This window comes from Furipterus horrens, unplaced genomic scaffold (assembly GCF_987537825.1).
Source record: "Furipterus horrens unplaced genomic scaffold, mFurHor1.1.pri manual_scaffold_2, whole genome shotgun sequence".
NCBI lineage: Eukaryota > Metazoa > Chordata > Mammalia > Chiroptera > Furipteridae > Furipterus > Furipterus horrens.
Window position 1 is genome coordinate 183,496,941 of NW_028327172.1, and position 20,534 is coordinate 183,517,474.

At 40.4% G+C, this 20,534-nt stretch overlaps 1 pseudogene; it reads right to left on the reverse strand.

Annotated features, from left to right (window-relative positions):
• Positions 1 to 3,665: 3,665 nt before the first annotated feature.
• LOC150020098 (myosin light polypeptide 6 pseudogene) lies at positions 3,666 to 4,165 on the reverse strand (annotated as a pseudogene).
• Positions 4,166 to 20,534: the final 16,369 nt, after the last annotated feature.

The following is a 20,534-nucleotide window of genomic DNA, read 5'->3' on the forward strand; positions in this document are numbered from 1 at the left end:
TGAAGAAGGGTACATTGACAAGGTTTATCAAAATTATAGTACAAAATTACAAACCTTTTGACTCAGAAATGTCACATCCAGGAATTTACATGATAAACATACTTGCACATGTATTGATATATGTACATGGTTATTCTGAACCAGTTTATATAAAGGCAAAAAAGAATAGAAATAACTTAAATGTCAATAGGTGACTAGTTGAATAAATCACAGTACACGTATACAATGGAATACTATTCATTCATCAGAATGAATAAGGAAGCTAATATTTAATGTGTTGGCATTTAATGATATCCATGATATATTGTTAAACCAAAAAAGCCAAGTGCAGAACAGTGTGGAAAGTGTAGACAAAAGTCCATCTGTATGGGGGTGGGGTGGAGCTATATATGTTTTTGCTTTCTACGCAGAAACTATTTCTAGAAGGATGCAGAAACTTGTAACATTGATTACTTCAGAGAACTGATTAGCTGGTAAGATGCTGTATGCTCTTTGTCTCATTTGTGTCTTGCTTTTTTTTAAAAAAAGAGTACTAATTTTAGAGTGAGAGAAACATTAATTTGTTGTTCCACTTATTTATGCACTCATTGGTTGATTTTTATATGTGCCCTGACAGGAGATCAAACCCACAACCCTGGAATATTGGGATGCACTCTAACCAACTAAGCTAGCTACCCTGCCAGAGCTATATCATTTGGGTTTAGAACTACATTAAAATTTAAAGGGATAATTTTTAATGGAAATGATTGAGAATTAATTTATAACAAAAGAAGCATAGTCCATAACAAAATAATAGTTTCTTTAATAATATGGCTTGTTTTTCCTTTAAAGAAATAGTAAATAACAAGAATTGTGGAGTTGTATGTTGCACTGTAACTCCTGGACATTTTAAAGCTCTCTTTACAATAACATTGAATCAAAGAAAAATCCAGGAGAAGATCCGAGACCAAACTGCAAATTGTATAGAAGAGAAATATTATGAAATTTCTAGATGTTTTTATGGTTTCAACCATAGTGTGACTAGTGTGGCTCAATTGGATGGGCATCATCCTGCAAAGAGAAAGGTCCTAGTTGAATCCCTGGTCAGGGCACATCCCAGGGGTTCTGTCCCTGGTCAGGGTGTGTACGAGAAGCAACCAATAAATGTTTCTGACATCGATATTTCTCTCCCTTCCTTTCTCCCTCCCTCCCCATCTCTCTAAAAATAAATAACTAAAATATTTTTTTAAAGTTTCTCCACAGATTGTTTATTAGCTGTAAGGAACAAAAGAGTATACAGCGAAGCCCTGGTCAGTGTGGCTCAGTTGGTTGGAGCATCATCCCATACACTAAAAAAGTGGGGGTTCGATTCCCAGTCAGGGCACATACCTATGTTGTGGGTTGGATCCCAAGTTGGTGCACGTATAGGAGGCAACCAATCGATGTTTCTCCCTCACATCAATATTTCCCCCTGTCTCTCTCTCCTTCTCCCCAACTTCCTTTTTCTATCTCTAAAATTCAATAAACATATTTTTAAAACATTAAGAAGAGTATACAGTGAAGAAACCACACAACACTCATAGAGATGATCAAAATTCACATCACCAATCAGAGGCAGACAGACATCTTGTGATACCCAGATTCTAATTAAGAACAAACCCAAAATAAGGAACATTCTAGTAACTGATCTGTATTTAAAAATATCAATGTTATGAAAGGCTGACTTTTCTACATTAAAAGAGACTAAACAGACATGACATCTAAATTCAGTATGTCTTCCTGGACAGGGACTTGCACTAATATGAAAATTAATCTTATAAAGCATGTCATTGGAACAATTCACAAAATTGAATTATGGATTATAGATTAGATAAAAGTAATGTGCCAATGGTTTTATATGAAATAATGCTCTTCAGAAGTGCATGTAATTATAACAAGAGGTAAAGGAGTATGTATGCAACTTACTCACAAATGGTTGAGAAAAAATAATCATCCATAATTATATATGCATACAGATGTATACACATAGATAGTGAATGACAAAGCAGATGTGGCAAAATGTCAGAAATTAATAAATTCATTGTGAGTGTATTTATTGCTACTGAATTATTCACGTTAAAATGGTAAATTTTGCCCTGTCCTGTGTGGCTCAGTTGGTTGGGCATCGTTCTGCAAAGCAAAAGGTTGCCAGTTCCATTTTCAATCCGGGCACGTGCCTGGTTAGCACGTTTGGTCCCTGGTTGGGGCACATACAAGAGGCAGCCAGTTGATGGATGTTTCTCTTTCACATTGATGTTTCTCTTCTTCTCTTTCTCCTTCCCTTCCTCACTCTCTAAAAATAAATAAATAAATAAGTAAATATATAAAATATTTTAAAAAATAAAATGGTAAAATGTGAATTTTACCTCAATAAAAAAAGAACGGATGGATTTGAGTAAAGGGTATGAAGGTACAAAAATTTCCCTGTACTATTTTTAGAACTTTTCTATAAGTTTAAAATTATTTCAAAATAAAAAGGGAGGTTCCAGGGAAATAGAAACCATAGTAGGTAGTCCTATAGAGAGAATTTAATTGGAAATTAAATTGGTGATGCACAGTAAAGGACTGAAAAAAGCAAAGGGACATTGGTGGCCTTTTGCTTTGTGGATGATGCCCAATCAACTGAGCCACGCCAGTCAGGGCTCAAAATAATTTTTATATCAAAAGGGCACATTTTGGGGGTGACATATTCTGGTTTGCTTCTGTGACTTTCACCTTACTGGCACTTTTTTCCCTGGCTCTTCTCTCATGCCTGCCCCGATGGAGAAGGCCACCTGCCAAGGAACTGACAACCAGCCTCGGACAACAACCAAGAAGGAACTGGATCCTACCAACATCCTGTGAGTGAGCTTAGAAGTGGTCCTGTCCCAGTTGAACCTGAAGATGACTGTGCCCTTGGCCAACACATTGACTGACACCTCCTGATAGCTCCTGAAATAGAGCCTTATGAAGCCTGGATTTCTGACTCACAGAAACTGTGAGATAATTAATGTATGTTGTTTTAAGTCACCAAGTTTTAGGATAATTTATTAGCAATAATTAGCAGTAGGCAACTAATACAACAAGAAAGTTAAGGTATGTAAATTAAACACTGAATTTTAAAAATTTAAAAGAAAAACAAAATAACCCTATGAAAAGCCAAGATAAATTTTAAAAATTAACAATTAGAGATTTGAAAATGATAGAATTAATACATAAATCCAAAAACTGATTCTTTGAAAGGCAACAAACTAATAACTAACCAAAGAAATAAAAAAGAGGAAAGCATGAATGATAAGAAGTGATAATGGGGAAAGAAGCACAGATATAGAAAAAAATAACGTAAGTACTTGGTTCAACTTTATGTATCATTCACATCTTTAAAAGAAAACATTTATTTTACACCTGATCCCCTTCCTTTTCCCTATGGGGAAGTCAGGTGATGTAAAGTTGGGCTTTCTGGCTTTATCCTAACTATTCTCTGTAATTAAAGGTGAAACAGGGTGAACGTCTTACAGAGCAGTTTTTTTTTTTTTTTTTTTTTTTAGGGCACAAAGAACAAGTTTATTTGGTAAATGCTGATGGCAAATATCATCCAAGAGAGACAAGCTGGGGAAAGTTCTGTGACAAGGGCACCTGAGAAGCCTTAGGGGGCCACATACAGAGTGTCACACAAGGGAAAGCACGGGGCTCTGGTCACACTGGGAATGTCTTCGGTGATTCAGCACCATGCAGATGAGCTCTTCATAGTTGATGCAACCATTGCGGTCCTCGTGCCCTGCCACCAACATCTTTACTTCTTGCTCTGTCATCTTCTCACTCAGTGTGGTGAGAGCATGCTGGACCTCAGCACCCATGACAGTGCCATTCCCTTCCTTGTCAAACACCCTAAGGCCTTCGACATAGTCCTCACAGGTGCCCTGGTCCTTGTTCTTGGCCACAGGCGGCAGCATGGGCAGGAAGTACTAAAGGTCCAATACTTCACACTCATCTCACCACTCTTGGGGTTCCCCAGGACTCCAAGGACCTCAGCATTGGTGAGGTTCAGGCCCAGAGCTCTTATCACGTCCCCACACTGGCTGCACAGAGTCTTGTCATCCCCTGCTCAGTCAAACAGCTGCAAGTCCTCCTTGAACTCTGTGTCCTGCTCCTCAGTGAAGTCACACATCTTGACTATTCCGCTCTGTTGGAACTTTTCCTGCAGCAATGGCTCCAGAGCAGTATTTTTTAAACTGCATGGTTTATGAAATCTACATAGTAGGTCTTGACCAAAATTTTAAAGTGGCATACAATAGAATATAAAAATCTGAGTGCATAATACATAATAAGGATAAGTATTATTTTCATAAAAGTTGTACTTGCATGTTTGAGTGTGTTGCACATCAGTTACTATGTTAAATGTATTTCTTACTCTTTGTCCAGGTCAAAAGGGTTTGAAAGCTATCAGTGCACAGCTCTCAGGGTACATGGAAAGTAATTCTGTACACATAGATGGCTCCCCCAAACATTTTTAGTTGTGAGCCCTAACTCTGAAACAGGATGGTGCAACGTTTCTCCACAACCTCATAGGCTTCAAACTCTGACTCATCTTTTCCAGGAGTTAACTTTCCTTTCTCTACCTGCATAATATCATTGACAATTCCCATCTGTTCCAGTGATCTTATATTTCATGGCAACTGTTAGACTTCCTCAGTTTTATCAATTTTAAAATTACACTTGCATGTTTTTCGTATTGAAAATTTGTTCATTCCTTGCTGCATGGTGGATTCCTGAACTTTGACTATGCTATTTTTCCTTTAGTTTTAAGTTATAATTTGTTTCCATATGGAACCTATCTGCCTGACATATGGAAAACCAAAAGAAAGAAATTGATGATCAAGCCATTTCACCAGTCCTTTGGGTTGTCCTTGGCTCCTACCTTAATTTCTTGTTTCTGCTCTTTTCTACTCTCTAAGTATTGCATTGAGAAGGCATTTCTTCTTCTTTTTCTTCTTCTTCTCCTTCTCTCCCCCCTCTCCCCCTACTCTGGGGGAAGCCAGTTGCCCGGCTCTAAGTAGCCCTATGGAGAAGCCTATGTGGCAAGGAACTGCTGACTCTGGCTAAGAGCCAGTGAAGACCTGAGGCCTGACAACAGCCTTGTGAGTGAATTTGGAAGTGGATCCTCACCTAGCTGAGCCTTGAGATGACTATACTCCTGACTGATGATGTAATTGCTTCAAGGTGAGAGATCTTAGGCCAAAGGACCCAGCCAAACTGTATCCAGATTCCTGATCCACAGAAACTGTAAGATAACATTTATTGTTTTAAGTTGCTATGATTTGGCATAATTTGTTACATAGCAATAATAACTAATACAGGGGCAAGTCACCTATTGTTTGTATTTGGGTTGAAGGTATGGCTCAGCCTCCAGCATGGGTGTTGAAACAAGCCAAGTAAGGTCTGTCTTCAATTCTTGATGAATATGGTCCCGTGTGAGCACATGGCCTGGGCTCAGCCCATCCAGGAGTGGCCTGGGACTAAAGGACCTAAATACGTAAGTATCGTTGAGAAAGGATTCTTCACAGCGGCTGCCCTGAGTGTCCCACAGCAGAGGTGCCAATGGCAGCTCCTGCAGTGCGCCTTGGTCTCTGGTCCTCAATTTCCCTGTCTGTAAAATGGAGATAATAGCAGTCCCTATTATTTCAGGGTTGTTGCGAGGATTCTAGGGACTCAAATGTGGAAAGTGCTTAGGTCAGCACCTGGCAAACAGTAAGTGCTATTTTAGTGTCGACTTAAAAAAAAAAATTTATATATGAGGAAACGAAGGCCCAGAGAAGTATAATTTGCCAGAATTAGAAAACTTACTAATAACTGAGAAGGGAAAATATGAAAAAGGGGGCTCCTTTTCCCCTTTGCTCTTAGGGAACTTGTAGAAAGAGCTAAAACTGGAAGATGTTGATAGAGAAGGCAGAGGTTTAATGAGAGAGGTTTGTTTGTTTTTATTCTAAGATTTACTTATTTATTTTTAGAAAGAGAGGAAGGGAGGGAGAGAGGGGGAGAAACAGCGATTGACCTATTACCTTTTGCACCTCCTAACCCCAAACATGTGCCTGACCAGGAATCAAACCTGCGACCGTTCGGTTTGCAGGAGGACGCTCAACCCACTGAGCCACATCGGTTAGGGCGGAGAGGTCTCCAACCTTTTAGTACCAAGGACCGGTTTTGTGGAAGACAGGGGTGGGAAGGAGGGGAAGGAGGGGACGGAGGCGCTCGCCCGCCGCTGTGGACCGATGGGGGCGCGGGGCGACAGGAGGCGGAGCTCAAAGGAGCTTAGCTGACTGCGGGCTCCTAACCTGCCCTGACCGGTAGGGGTCCCTAGCCCAGGGTTTAGGGCACAAGGGGAGAGTTTTCAGTTGCAATGTAGAGTCCTGCTTCCCCACCCCCAAGTCATATTCTCGCCCACATAGTGCACACCCGAAAATTCGAACATCGCATAACTGTGGCTGCGCTGGACAGTCCTGCGGCAGGCCCGGACCTCAGGGTTTCATTTCCCACAGGGAAGGGGCCTGGCCCTGGTTTCCTCATCTCAAGTACCAACGTGGAGGCAGGATGGAGGGGGGGACTTCCCAGGGTCAAAGGTCATATGTCCTGACGTTGACCTGCCTTGCACTGCAGTGACATCACTGGCGAGTGTCCTTGTTCTTAAACAAAGGGCACAGATCCACAATGACTTTGGCTCCGTGTCAGTCTCTGACTCGAGGTCACCAGGTTATTTTGTCCTATCTCTTCTGAGACTAGGGGTGCTCTGCGGGAAAACTGAGTGTGGACTTCCTGGTCCAGGAAGAGGAGGAGGAGGAGCCCTTAACTGCGTGGAGGTAGGGGAGACTTGGTTGGGGTAGGGGGCGGCGAAAGGGGCGCCAATTTTGCTCTAGACAGGGAGGTCAGGTTCGCAGGGAAGCGATGAGGCCTAGACCGCCGTGAGGGAGACTTCAGGTTCCCAGTGCAGTTTGCTTCTTCAGGGTTGACACAACCTCACATTGAAAGGTGAGATTAGGGCATCCCCAGCTTTTCTCTGTGTGAGCTGTCCCAAATAGTTAACACTTCCTCAGGGCTTACTGTGTGGCTGGCACTAGTCTACATGCTTTTTATGCATTAACTCATCCCAGCAACCATAAGGTGCAATTATTGTTATCTCCATTATAAAGATAAGGAAAATGGAAACACAGAAAGGTTAAGTAACTTATCCACGGTCACACAGCTAGTGAGTAGCAGAACTTTGAATCTGGGCAGTCTGGCTCCAGATTGAGCTCCTAAACACTATGTTTCCCAGCTTGTCAGGTGAAGAGGTTCAGTCCTACCAATGTCAAAGCAGGCTCACGCAAATGCCTGATAACCACCTCACATGCTGGTCACTGTGGTAGGCTGAATAATGGGCCCCAAAGATACCCTTGTCCTAATGCCCCAAACCTGTGAATATCACCATATATGGCAAAAGGGACTTTGCAGCTGAAAGTTAAAATTAAAAAAACAATTTTTTTCCAATAACTGTTATAAATAGAAGATTTTGAAAGGCAGAGATTATCCCGGGTTATCCAGATGGGCACTAAATGTAATCACAAGTGTCCTAAATGAGAGGCTTAAGGGTGATTTGAGTACAAAAGAGCAGAGGAGACCTGAGGAAGGAAGCAGGGGGTTGGAGTGATTCGAGAAAATAGTCAGGAGTCAAGGAATGCAGACAGCCTCAGGAAGTTAGAAAAGGCAAGAAAATGGATCCTCTCCTATGTCCCCAGAAACACCCAGCCCTGTAGACACGTTGCTTTTAGTTCAGTGAAACTGACTTTGGACTTCTGGCCTCCAGAAGTGTGAGAAAACACATTTGAGGTTATTTTAAGGCGCTGACTTCGTGGTAATTTGTTACTGCAGCAATAGGGAACTAATACAGTCACCATTTCCTAGGGGGCTTCATTTCAGGGGTCATGGCATTAGGGCATAGACTGCAGGCAAATTCTGCCTCCCTCTACTCCCACCTCGACCCCCACCTCAATCAGTCATCTATCAAATCGCATAGGTGCTCTCATTCCTTCATTCACATATTTATTGAGTGCCTCTTGGGATCTAAGCACTATTACAAGTTGTGGGCTTATCCCAAGTAGTAAACAAGACAAAAATCCCATCTCAAGGTGCCCGTTCTAATGAAGGAGAGAGACCAGACCCACAAAAATAAAGACATAAATACCCTGAAATTCACCTTCTGCCTCAGACATCTCTCACCTGGGTAACCTCACAGCCTAGGTACCTCAAGCTGCCCCCTCATGAAAGACATTCTCGTTCAGTTTCTATGTATGTCAGACCCTGTGTGAGGCATCTTCATTCCTGCAATCCCTTCACCCAACCAGTGCATTTGCCACACTACAGAATAATTTTCTTAAAAAGCACGTCTGCCTGAGAGATCAAGGACAAAACCATTAGCATGGCTCAAAAGGTTCTTCATGCTCCAATCCCTACTCTCCACTCCAGCTTCACCCCAACTTCCCCTCGCTCTGCAAGACCTTGCTGTCCAGCTCAGCTGACTCACTGGTGCTCCTTGCCTAGGCCAGGACCCCTCTCTCTAGCCCTTTGCCTGCATACTCACCTGCCTGAAATACCCTTCCCCATTCATCTTCCTGAAAGCCTTTCCGGGACCCCCAAGTCTGGGTTGATTTCTCTTGGTACTTGGGGAACATCCTAAACATAGCCTCTACCATATAGTAATGTGTTCACTGAACTGTGAGCCGCTTGGGAATAAGACTGCCCACTTGATTCATCCTGAAATTGTTAGTGTACCTTACAAAATCCCCAGGCATACCAGTAAGCCTTCATAAATATTTTCTGAATGAGGGTGTGAGTGAGGATGTTTTACAAATTTAACCATAAAAGTAAAGAGAAAGAAGTTATTCAGGAGGGCTAGGCATGTCTTTTGGAGGTCGCGAAATTTCAGACATGCTTCTTGGAAAGGCCAAGGCTTGGCAGGCATTTTGCAAATTGGCAAGCAGGTTTTTGGAGATGAAGGTGAGCTTAGGAGGCCAGGGAGGAGGCTGAACGGAGGAAGCTTACCCAGACTGAAGCAGTAACTGTAGGCAGGAAAGTTTCAAGAAAACAGAAAAGTTTTTAAAACCATCTTGCTGAGCTGCATGAGCTTTAATTATTATTAAGGTGTCACAAAACTGTTAAAGGCAGGTAAGTATTGGGTTGGCCAAAAAGTCTGTTCAGTTTTTTTCTGTAAAATAAGACACATTTTTTATTTTCACCAATAACTTTATTGATTTGGATATTTTGAGTATGTCGGCTATCTCCTGAGTGGCATATCATTGATTGTTCTCAATTAATGTCTCTATTTGATCGCTATCAACTTCAACTGGTCTACCTAACCGTAGAGCATTGTCCAGCAATGAATCTCCAGCACGGAACTTCGCAAACCACTTTTGACATGTTCGGTCAGTCACAGCACCTTCTCCATACATTGTACAAATGTTTTTTGTGCTTCATTTGCATTTTTACTTTTCTTGGCATAATATAATGAAAATGTGTATTTTCTTTCATCGTCAATATTAAAATGGCTACACAAAATTTTGATAAGTTTTTTTAAAAAATGAATGATGATATGACAGCTGTCATAATACAGTCTAACAAAATTGTTTCGAATAAAGTTCAGGACAACTAAGCACAACTAGAACTATCTTATGGGAAAAAAACACACCAACTTTTTTGCCAGCCCAATAGTTGGACTTCTCATGAATTGGACAGAACCAAGTGAAATAGTTCTTCCTTTATTTGGACCAGGCCACTTTAAGACGGCTCCGATTGCCCCAGGGAGGAAGAAGAACCCTGAGATCATAGGTGGGAGGAGGTGGGGGGGGGGGGGCGGATAGGTGTCAGTGAGTATCCAGAAAACCAAGTGGCTGGAAGCACCTCTGAATCTCCTAAGAGCACCCAATTTTGCTTCTTGTAGGCCCTTTTAAAGATGGAATGGGAGTGAGCATCTTCATTGCTTGTTTTAAGATTGTTTACTCTCCAGGGCTTGTCCTTTTGATTGCTGTGCTTTGGGATATTTGCATATGAATGAGACTCCAGGAGACAATAGTTACCTTTCAGGACCAGAACTGCAAGAGAATTGACCTTCAACTCTTCCAGAAACCTCTACAGCAACTTAATGGACTTCTGCATTCATTCAGAAGAGGGGCTGGGTGGGGCTCAAGTACTTTATTCTCTTTTAACTGTTTTTAGGGCTGAGAGGAGATAGGGGAGGATGAAGTTTCCCTTTTGCATCAGCATCCCCACTCCCCTTCATCCTGGCCCTGCACATGGTCACTTGACTCCACAACCGACTTGCGCTCCCTTCCCCCTAAAACCACAGCCCTTCTCCTTCAGTTGCCACCAGATGTAGAATTTTTTGAAGAACCAGAGTTTTTGTGGTTGTTCCTGGTCTGTGACAGCATTCTGATGGCAAATCTCTTTCCCGGGCTCTGTGTCTCCCCGCTTCGCCCATCCCACACGGTGTCATCTCACTCAACATCTCTTCAAAGCCTGGGTGTTGTCACCTTATGCTACAGCAGGTGCCAGTAGTGATGTTGTCTGTGGAATTTTAGCCTAAAAACGGAGCCCTTTGGTGACACAAATGAAGAATGCTTAAACGTAATTGAGTACTGGGGATATATATATATATGCCTTTCTTGAATTGAGCCTCCAGTAGAAAAGATTGCTCTTCACTAATCTATGCTCACTTGACTACCTTCTCAAAGTTTCATGGGAGAGGCACACAGGTCCCTTAGTACTAAAGACTGTGAGATCCTTGAAGCTGGAGACCGCGTCATATTTTGTTGACATTCAGTACATGTGTTTGTATATTTAGAAGAGGAGTTGCTTGTATTCTCTGAGCTGACTTTCCCCTCATGCCCTTCCCTTTCTGCATAAATCATATGCTTGGGTCTCACCCCTGCAAAACCAAACAAGACAAATGTGCCCATAATCTGTCCTCTTCCTCGCCTCACTTTCTCTTACTTTCCCCTGCCATCTTAACTACTGTTTTTTTCCCCTCTGTCTTTCTAGAAAAAGAAGAATAACTAGCTCCACCTCTCTTCCCCTGCATTATGAAAGCTGCTTTCCACTTTCCATTACTCACAGAAACTTGCTACATCCATCAGTAGCCTCTTCATTGACACACTAGCTGGCCCTTTTTTAGTCTCTCAGTGTGGGTTGCTGTTGATTTTTTTGCCTTGACACGTTTCCATCATGGCTTCAACGACACAGAGAAAGGTAAGTACTGTATGATCTCACTTATGAGCAGAATCTGAAAAAGGTGTAGCTCACAGAAACAGACAATTGAATAGTGTTTGCCAGGGGCTAGGGGTGGGGCAGTTATAAGATGAACAAGTCCTATGGGTCTAATGGACAGCACGGTGCTATAAGTAACAATATGCATTATACACTTGAAAGCTGCTAAGAGAGTGGTTCTCACCACACACACACACACACACACGTCATAATTATGTGAGGTGACGGATGTGTTAACTGACCTTATAACCTTATTGTGCTAATCATTTTGCATTATATATATGTCTTGAATCATCACATTGTACACTTCAGCTTGCACAATGTTATATATCAACTACATCTCAATAAAGCTGGAAGACAAAATAAGAAACAAGGGAAAAAGATTCACTTTATAGATTTCAGAAGACCAAATTTTATTTTATTTTAATTAAATGAAATATTGAAAAAATGCCCTGGGTTCCAATTTCAGTTAAGTTCTTTACTAGCTGATGGCCTTGGATAACTTCCTTCACTGATATGTGCCTTGATTTCCTCATTTATAAAATGGGAATAATAACTCACTAGAGTTTCTATGAGGATTAAATTATTATAATACTTATAAAGGGCTTAGGAAAGTGCCTGGCATATAATCACAATGCTTTGTGATAGTGAAGATAATAATGAAGAAGAAAAAGATAATGATGATGATTGATGTTAGTGATGTGTGCCTGAGTTAGAATCCTGATGCGCCTGCTTGTAAGTTGCCGGAGTCTGAGTATGAAATTCTCTGAACCTTAGCTTTCTCACCTGTAAATGGAATAATAGCACAGGCAATACATGTGTATCACATTAGATTGTTATGAGGAATAAATAAGATCATATAGTGCCTGGATCATAGTAAGCTCAATGATATGAAGTTTTCTAAAAAATTTAAACAAAGTGGAATAACAATTTCTATTTCATAGGTTACTATGAAGGTAAAATGAGAGCACTTTGAAAACTATCATATAAATGAGGCTCTCATTATGTCAGTTCACTTACACTGGATGGCAGTAGACACCACCAAACACAATTGAGCTCACTAAACACAGCACATAGAACAAATGCAGCACAGTTTCCATGAAATTACTTATCAGGCCTAGTCCCACTTCTGTGACTATACTGAAGTGAACAACCTGCTTGGGCTTAGGAATTTTTTTGTTTGATGTAGAGTGTTAAAAAAATGATTATTTTTGTTAGAGAACCTGTTCTAGTTCCACATTCATTTCCCTCAGTTTCCATCTTCATCTCTGGACATTCCCATCTGCACATATGCTCTGGTCTATCCCCTTGTTACTCAAAGTGTGGTCCATGGCCCAGCAGCGTCAAACTCACCTGGGAGCTTGTAGGAATGTAGAATTTTGGGCCTCAGCCTAGATTTACTGAATCCAAGGGATTCACATGCTTATCAAAGTTTGAGAAGCACTGCTTTAGCCACATTGAACCTATTGGAATTCTCTAAGGGAGTCATATTGGCCTTTGCAACTGCTGGTCTTCGCAAATCAGAAACACCCCTTCCCCATCTGTTAGGCAAACTGGCCTCTTATTTACTCTTCTTACCTCATTGGTGAGGCAACCAGCAGGACATAAACCCAACTCAAAGGAGAATAGAGGAGACTGGTAAATACTGTCTACAAAAAAAAGCATGTTGGAATAGGCTGCAAAATCACATGTAACACTGCTTTATATTGACAGAACAACAAGAGTAACTGTTGGAATGACCTTTTCTACCTGACAAAGTCATTTCCAACTTTTCACCTATAAGTTAATTTCTAATTTACAGATTCCAGGCCCTATCAATAGTAAGAGAAAAACCAAGTAAGATGACACCCCGTAGAGTCAGATGACTCCCCTTATGCAGGCTTCTTAGTGCTCTATCCAGAATGACTTGGAAAAGGCATATAGTAATATTTTGCCTTATTTCCAAGTTTTGGATACTTTTTCTTAAAAGTTTAAACTTGATGACAGGAGCAATAGGGAATACACATGTTGGATTGCTAAACTTGACTTTACATAAAATTCTCATTATGTTAGTTTCAGAGAATAAAGTGAATATCTCTATCACAGAGCTGAATGGAAAAGAAAATGAGATCAAACTAGGTATTTTAAAAGATATCTTCCTGAGTTTATTTGAACCCCACTACTCTAACCGTATCGTGGGGATAACACCTATTTAATTCACCAAATTTTTATACTATTATGAATTACTGAAGATCCCCCAAAGAGTGTTTTCTGTTATGTCTCTCAGTATTTAATATTAGAAATTAAAACAATTTAGAAAATATTAACTCACTTAATAGTAACAAAAACTCATTGATTATTAACATAAATAACATAATTTTTATGAAAATTTTTATATGTCCAAAACTGCACAAAGGTTTAGCTTTGATTGAGAGGACCCAGTTAAAGTTTTCCACAGTGTCTTTGGTGCTCCTGTAACTTCCATTTGGATGAAATTTGATAACATGCTGGTTTAAGACAAGCCTAGGAGTGACAACGTATATCTTTGATATATATTGCCGGATTAAAAATAAAACTCTGATCCATAGGTCTTGTATAATCAATTAAGAGTAGGTTATACATTAATTGTGACCATTATTTGAACACCTTATAGTAGTTGTTGCAACTGAGATTTTTATCATAGTAATATCATTAGAATGTAAGCTTCTTGAGGGCAGGAAGTTTTAGTGTGTTTACTCACTGCTAAATCTAGTTCCTAGGATAGTGCATATATAGCATTTTATAATTATTTGTGGAACAGATCAATGAATAAAATTTATAGGACCATATATCCTTCTGGATAGTAGGCATGATTTATGTAAAAATAATGACTTTTCTTTGAATTTTTTTCTGTTAACTTCTAAATTGTGACCCTGCAGAGTACTTACTGATATTTCAAAGAGGATTCTGTTGGGGAGGAAAATTTTTTTCCTCTACCCTTTTAGTTTCTTTTGGCTTTTCTAATAATTTGACATAAGTCAGATTAACAGGAAAAAAACAACTTTAATTACTCACCTATAGGAGCCCTGTAAAAAATATGAGAATCATGAGAAAGTTGGTCAGTTTTGTGACATTCTGCAGTAAGGAATGGGACAAGGGCATGGGACTTCCAAGGTGAGGAGGAAACTTTACAGGACATGGAGAAAAGCAGATGTTTAGATGTTTGCCCTGCCACACAGATAGGTCATTCTGATAGTAGTTATCTCTGGTAATTCTAAGAGGCTCATTGGCACCTGTAATCACAGGCAGACCAGGAGCAAATGACAGAAAACTGAAGTTAAAAGTCAGACCTCTATAGGTACAGTCAGTAAGATAGTTCAGCATAAAAGAACAATGATTTTGAATGAATTGACTGGCTAATAGGCCTGAAAAAAATTTGTTTTGCCTAAATTTCCTAGACACTTTATGAAATTTTTATTCATTTTGAGATGTGGAGACCTAAGGCAGCAGTATGTACCTAAAAAAGACTAAAAACACAACCACAGGGACTAACTGCAGAACATAACTCCTAGGTTGCTCTTGGTGTTTCCTTTAACAAACATGCCAAGGATCAGCACTGGTCATTTTTGTTTGGCATATTTAGCCAGGGGTCAGTAAACTATGGGCCGCAGTCTAGACGTGGCCTGCTGCCTGTTTTGTCAAGTTTTCCTGGAACACAGCCATGCCTATTCATATAGACCGGTGGTGCATGGCAGCTTTTGCACTATAGTGACACAGTTGACAAGTTGTGACAGACTTTATGACTCACGAAGTCTAAAGTATTGTATTTACTCTCTGGCACATTACATACATTGGTTAACCCTTGTTCTTGGCTGTCAAATGCTGAGACAGCTACGTGGAAAGCATCATGGAATAAAATATTCCTAATATTAACTGTTTGGAACAAAATAACATAAAGGCAGCAACTACAACAACAACCCACATATATTTATAACAAACCTATCTGGAGGAATATAAGGCTTTCTCTTTGAAGCCGAAATTCCTATTAACTTTCAAGTATTGTCCCTGAGTCTGTGTCAGATTTCAGTTTGTATTCCTGAAGCATCAGAGGTGAAGGTGTTTATAAGCAAGTGTATACTACATCTGTCCAGAAGGTATCCAGCCATGTAACATGAAAAATAGGGACATTTATTGAAGAAGATATAAGATACAAGAAACATTGTACATAGGACAATGACGCCTTAAGGCAGGCTGCCTCCAACGCCCTGGCTCAGTGCAAACTCCCTGTTCGGCAGAGGTTTCAGGATTACAGATGAGAGAACAAATTTACCCAGGACACTGTCTTCTGTCTGGGAGGGGGAAAGGTGGCAAATCTCTCTAGTGGAGGAGTGCGTTGAATATCCTCTCCTGGACCCTTTTATTGAGGAGAGGATTCGGGAGGTACAAGGTCAGGATTCATAAATCATCAGTTAGCCTTCAGACACTTGGGTTATAGTTGACAGTCACTGATTACAGATATCAATGTAAAGAACACAGTGACCAGTCTGTGTCAGGGTCTGGTAAACGTCCTAATGCCACACTGACATTAGGTGCAAGGCTTCATACATTTTTAGCTACACACTGGTTATAGTTAACTAATATAAGAAACAAGGACATAGTGACTTCCAAACCAGTAGAAAGTCATTAGTAACAAAGGGCAAATGCAATTAAAGGGTCTCAAGGGCAAATGGAATTAGAGGATCTCTGAGAGGGGAGTTGACAGCATTAGCATATTCACAAATCACAATAGGGGCATTTAGATAATCTCGTTAGATTGTAACTCCAGTAATGGAGAAACGGGGAAGAAGGAGGGGGGGGGGGAGCTAATTGCGTTAAGGCGGAGAAGCTAATCACTTTCGGTGCAATTTCAGGGCAGGGAAGCTTTAGGGTGGGGAAGCTAAGACTATAAAAGCAGTTTCCTTTGTCTACTTGGCGCAAACATTCTCCTGGCTGAGGGTGCTCCTGGCTCTGCAGACTCGTGAATAAATGTCTCGCTTTACTGCTCAAGTCCTGTGTCCCAGTTTTTATTGTGAGCATTTCTCACACTAAGAGATAAGAAAAGCAGAGCAAGCTTCGAAGCATAGTATGCATTCTTTAAGTCCAATTCCCATAGGAACCTTCCAAATGGCCTTCAAGTCATGCCTGCCTCTGGCCTTCCTGGTGTTCTGGTCAAGTCTTACAAGGCTCTCAGGAGCCTGGCTCACGGCTTGGGCTATAATTCTCAAAACCACATTGGATGGTCCCCTACAACGCCTCAGTCTTCTTCAAAGTAGGCACCTTGGGACCTTACACAGTTCTCCCAACCTCCATCAGCTGCCCCATCATATTTTTCTGAATCTCATCAACGGTTTGAAATCTCTTCCCTTTCAAGGGTTATTTTAGTTTTGGGAAAAGCCAGAATTTGCAGGGTGCCAAATCTGGGCTGTAGGGGGGCTGAGTCACCAAAAAACTCTGCATGAGAGGTGATACATGATTCATGAGTGGGCATGTTGTCGTGATGAAGCTTCCAATCACCAGTTGCCCATAGCTGAGGCCTTCTGAATCATACAAATAGCTTCCGTGGAAGAATGTTCAAGCTTAATGCAAAATTTAATGCAGATTCACTCTCTACTCGCTCAGTATGCCACACAGTGCACATGCTCACTCAATGGCATCTACCGCCCCCACTGACTAGTACAGTGAAGTCATCATTGTTCACACATGCACATTCCAGTCCACTCTCCTTGGCTGCCGGGTTACATTGATGTCATGCAAACTGTTCTGGTTATCTTAACAATGGCTGGACTATTTCCTAGACAGACCTCATATGTTAGTTGGTAACAGAAACCCAAGAAAGTTGAAAAAATATTTTTGTGTATATCTATATATCAATCATTGTTGAAAGTCTTCAAAAGAATAAGCCATCTGTATTTTATGACTTTTGTTCAAAAAACTTACATTAAGTGACTCAGAAAATTACTAACACTCATTCCAGATTTACCCTTTGGCCTCAAACAAGACACTAGCCAGAACTCAGCTGTGCATGGTGCAAGGTGGAATTTAAAACTTCATGTTGTCTTCTTGTCCCAGTTTTTGTGGTTGCTAATGTCAAGGGGTGGGGTGTGCGACTGTGCCGATCATTACATTATAGTATGTCACCTCTAAAGCCACACTTTCAGACTCTGAGATACTAGAACTCATTTCTACTTGGCCAGCTGGCTTCCTGAAGGTTCTGCCAGTAGGTTGTGTTAAGAAGACACTGCAAGACCAGGACATGGGGAAGGGATCTGTTCCTATGTGCTTGCTGTTCCTTTCAGCAGTGCTCCAGCAATGCCTCGCTACCTGGAGGTAGCAACTGATGCCAGCCTCCACTTTGTCACACATTCTCAGAACTGCCTCATTGTGCTCCCCCAGACCCACTAGTACCAGCCAGGCAGCACCTCTCCTCAGAGGTTTGAGCCCCAGCTTTCCAGGGCCTCCCTCCAAATTTCTAGCTTCTGATAATGCTGGTCCTTTGTTCCCCCGACCAAAAGGTGATACCTATATCCTGAAGTTACCATCTCTGTGCGTTACCTCATTGTTCCCTTTCTGCCTTTTTCCAGTTCTCCAATATTGGTTGGGCCAATTTCTTATATTAAATTCTCTTCGGTGCAATAGCTAGTGAGTCCTGTGTTTTCCAGATTAGACCCTGATCGATACAGTGAGTATGTCACAGAATCAACATTTGACACATTGGCATAAGAGGCAGAAAGAAAATGGGTCTGCCAATGCGCTAACTTTTTGTGCCTCTTTGGCAAAATTATTTCTCTTCTCTAAGCCTCTCATTGAGATTTGCTGAATAGCTACCAAAACTTGTATTCAGAATTAGTAAATATGTCAAAGGGAGCTTATTAAGGGAAAAAAAGAATCAGTAAATAAATATTCTCAAATGTTATATGAGGTACTGTTGAAGGGCATTATGTCTTAGAATAACTTTCATTTGTTAAATTTCATTAATTAATTAATTAATTAATTATTTTTAGAGAGATGGGAAGGGAGGGAGAAAGAGGGAGAGAAACATCAGTGTGTGAGAGAAACATTGATTGGTTGCCTCTTGTATGCCCCCAACCAGGGACTTGGCCCACAATCCAGGCATGTCCCCTGACTGGGAATCAAACCAGGGACCTTTCAGTTTTCAGGATGATGCCCAACCCGCTGAGTCACACCAGTCAGGGCTGTTTGTTGAATTTCTTAAAACTTAATTATTTTCATAAAAATGATACATGCATATAACCTTTTTAAAAATCACTTGTACATGCTGTATTAGTTGGCTAGGGTTGCCATAACGAAGTACCACAGACCAGGTGTTTTATGCAACAGAAATGTATTTTTTCACAGTTCTGGAGGCTAGAAGTCTAAGCTCAATGTGTCAGCAGATTCCCCTACCCTCTCCAGGCCTCTCTCCTTGGGTTTCAGAGAGCCACTTTCTCTCTGACTCTATTTTAACTTGATTACCTTTTTAAGTCCCTATCTCAAATACAGTTACATTCTGAGGTACTGGTGGTTAGGACTTCAACATGAATTCAGGGGGAGACATACTTTAGCCCCTAACACATGCAAAGTTTGTTAAGAAGAAATGCAGGGGGTTGTTTCTATTCTCACCCTCTTGCCTCATTTCCCAGTTTCCAGAAGAAGCCAATTTGTACTGTTTTAATTATTTGGATAAATATCTTCCCATCTCTAAATAATATGTGTAAATGCCTCCTCTGGTTTTTCAGATTAGATTTTCATCCCTTGTGTTTCACTAAGAAGATTTAACTCTTTCTCACTTCCTATTTCACTACCCCTATGCATATTTCCTCTCCCATTCTCCCCAAATAGTTAATCATAATTTTGGTTTGATCAGTGATTGATATTTACATTATTGAAAGAACTCTGTTTTTCTTGAAGCCAATGACTGTCACTTTTATTTTTCTTAGTTTTCTTTTTTCCCTTAATATTATTATATATTTGTAATATAAACTATCAAGACTGGTGATATAAAAAACTTTAAAAAGTCATACTGTGTTTATTAAGTGTTTTCCTTTATGAAGCACAATACCATTCCTTTTTCAGTTTTTTAACATAAAATCCCCTTGCTGTGATAATCACATGGTTCTCCTTCTCCGTCAATACTTAGCACTCCTGATACTCCATTGTTGAGTGGCAAGAGTTATTGTCCTTGTCGGCTATAATAAATAATAAAACCATTACTCTGTAAGAATTTAGATAGAAATAGTTTAAATAAACAGTATATCTTAAAAACTTGAGCCTACTATAAGTCATTTACTACTTTCTAGCAAAGCTACTGGCATGGATCTAATATTATCTCTTTTCCTTTTGTTTCTTTTACCAATCAGTTGCTCAAAGAAAAGATGGAGTAATTGTGTTTTAAAATCCAGCCAGATTTTTATGATAACTATTTTAGATGAGCAACGTAGGGTCCTACTGAAGTAGTCAAATCTCATGCAAAACTCTGATGAATGCCTCATTGCATTAGACAGTTCGGTCATTTTCCATATTTAAAAATTCTCACACTAAAGTGGCAGTGGTTCCTCTTCATTATTTTAGCATCTTAGACACCACAGGGACTTAGACATAAAATTGTGGTTCAAGTCTGAGTTTTTGTAACACAGTAGTGCAGGGTATTTCTGAATGAACAATCTGAGTTTGTGTGTGCTTTTGGTTTTTTCTGGTTTTTTTAAATTTATTTATCTTGTGAATAAACAATTTTAAAATGTTCTTAACCACTTGAAAAATGTCACTAACACACTATTTGGTGTTAGCAGTCACTCTGTGTGGAGAGTTAAAGAACCCTAAACTCTATAAATGTCTTACTTCACCAAGTGTAATTATAGCAGAAGGATCTACTATCATATATATCTAAAAGAAAAAAAAATACACAGCAGCTTTTATCAAGCAGCAACTACTACATAGAAAAGGAATGATAGGGAGATATTCGCCTCTGTGACAATGCAACAGCCAATGTGACCTGAATTAGGAGCATGTGCCTAGTTGCTTAAGGACAGAATAACTGTCCTCTTTATACATGTCCTCATCTCTTGCCTGGATCACGGCAAAAGCCACTTCATTTGTCTCTCTGGTAAATCTCCTGTCTCCTGTTCATTCTTCATCCAAACTATTAAAACATAAGTCATATCAGAGGCATTCCCTTGCTTAAAGTCCTCCACTGGCTTATCCCTGCAACCAGAAAAAATGCCAAATCCCTTATCATGGCCTACCCAGCCACACAT